At 36.6% G+C, this 2,269-nt stretch overlaps 1 non-coding gene across 1 annotated transcript; it reads right to left on the bottom strand.

Annotated features, from left to right (window-relative positions):
- Window positions 1-632: 632 nt before the first annotated feature.
- LOC114288975 (small nucleolar RNA snoR134) lies at window positions 633-786 on the bottom strand. Its single transcript, XR_003638480.2, has one exon. It is a non-coding gene; the product is annotated as a small nucleolar RNA snoR134 (small nucleolar RNA).
- Window positions 787-2,269: the final 1,483 nt, after the last annotated feature.

Here is a 2,269-nt window from a genome sequence, read left to right as displayed (position 1 = left end):
AAAAAAAGAAAAAGAAAAAAAACCTATTTTACAACAGAAGCAATCTTCCAATTTCCATTTGAAGAAACAACCAGAATTCAAAATGCTAAACCGAAAACTAGGTAATAAGATACTCGAAGGTAGAAAAAGAGTTATACCCACTGTTGCTTTGTTGCTTCCATGATCTCCAACAATCCTGCAATCTCAGTTTGCATTCTCATCTTCATCTTGTAGTAATCGAAATGTGAATTTTCCAACATCTTAACCTCCTCATGTTTTTTCCTCCTCCTTTCATCGGTTTCCTGCAAAATTCAACATATCAAAGTAAAGCCCTAGCTTAGTGCTTTATTACTTGCAAGATCCAACATATCGATTACTCTCAGAAGCGCGGATAAAATATAATCATCGTCAATAATATACTATAAAAAAATACAAAATTTTCTTGCAGCTAATTTTCTCAAGAAAATTGAGTACTATATATAGCGGATGTTTTTAGAGACAAAACGATAATAAAGAGTTGAACCGCCACGTTAACACCGCCGGGATCGATCTATGCCCCCATGACTAGACCTTTTTTCATAATTTAGATCTGAAAAAAAGCTAAAGGTGTGGCGAGGCAAATAAAAAGAAAATTAAATTCTATAAAAATTAATGGATGTAGCCGCCAAAATGACACAAATTGAGCCACGGAAGAGAAAGGTACAAAGGCTAAACTGCAACACTGGAACGGCGAGCATTCTAGCACGAGCTTTGGGGCATTCATCGTCATTGAAATTGATTCAGAGACGCCCGGGAGAGATCGTGCAAATCAGAGAGAAAATAACAAGAAACAAACAAGTCTATACAGATAAAAGTATCTATCAACAAAAACAAAATACATGAGAGAGAGGGTAGAGAGATTTTACGGCATGAGAGTTGCAGAGAGAAGTATCAGAACCCTAAGGATTCGAAAACCTAACCCTAGTTAATTGTTTTGGGTGGTGAAGAGAAGCGATTGAGTGAGGCCCCTGTTTTGTTGAGGTTGTGTCGATCAAAGCCGACGCAGGACCAAAGAAAGCTGCAAACCAGGCGTTGATGATGAGGAAGAAGGGACGTCCATAGTCGGAGGGGACGTCCATGGTGGCCTCTACGTTTTCACGGAGGTGGTCGTCGACGCGGGTCAGATGAAAGGACTGAAATTTCTTTGTTATATGTGTAGGGACCTTAGACATCAAAAAATAATTTTGTGGATCTCTTCCATTACGAAAAGTGGGAGAGGGATCCTAGACCGATTTTCCCTATTAAATGTTCTAGGAATATTGTTTAATATTGATATTTTTTAAAGAATAAATTAAAAATGGTGACAAGATTTTTTTTTTCCAAAAATAAGAAAAAAGTAATATTGGCTTGAGAATAAACTATTTTAATAATTTTTAAATTTTTTAGTTAAAATATAAGGTAACAAAGTTTGTATGTTTGAAATAACTTTTTAATTTTTTATCAACAAATATGTAAAAAAATAGAGAAAAAAAAAGAAATACTAGTTAATTTTTTAGTTTAATTATTTGATTTTATTTATAACTTTTTGACTGATTTTTGATATTCTCAAATCAACCCTAAATAAAAAATATTCTTGTATTTATTTTCTATATAAATATAATAATTTTACTTTATTACTATTGAATTATATTTTAGAAGATACAAAATAAACATAATATCAAAAAACAAAATGTACACACGACTTGTATACCCACCTATTATGTTTATACACGATTCCCAATTATCTCGAGTCACGTGCAAACCTCATAAGACCATCATTTTTAAATGAGAAATGTTATGAGTCTATTTGGTAACGTTTACGTTTTAATTTATATTTATAAAAATTTTATAAATTGATTTTTGTTTATTTTTTGAAAAACATAAACTACAAACGCGTTTGGTAATCGACAGAATATTTTAAAAAATTTAAAAATATAAAAAAGAGTGAGAAATGACAAGTGGCGGCAAGTGGCGACGGAAGACGGTGGTGGAAAGTGGTGACGGTTGGTGGTGGTGGCAGGTGGGTGACGGATGGTGGGTGGTGGTGGCGGGTAGGTGGCGGGTGGTAATGGTGGGTGGGTGGGTGACGGTGGCAGGTGGTGGGTGGTAGCGAGTAGGTGGTGGTGGCGGCAAGTGGGTGGCAGATGGTTGGTGGCGGGTGGTAAGGGTGGGTGGGTGGGTGACGGTGGTAGGTGGTGGGTGGTAGCGAGTGGGTGGTAGCGAATGGATGGTGGGTGGTGGTGACAAGTGGGTGGCGGATGACGGGTGGTGG

Source organism: Camellia sinensis, chromosome 7 (assembly GCF_055761805.1).
Source record: "Camellia sinensis isolate YWXY chromosome 7, ASM5576180v1, whole genome shotgun sequence".
NCBI lineage: Eukaryota > Viridiplantae > Streptophyta > Magnoliopsida > Ericales > Theaceae > Camellia > Camellia sinensis.
Note: the sequence above shows the minus strand (reverse complement) of the source record. Positions and strands in the feature narration are given on the sequence as shown.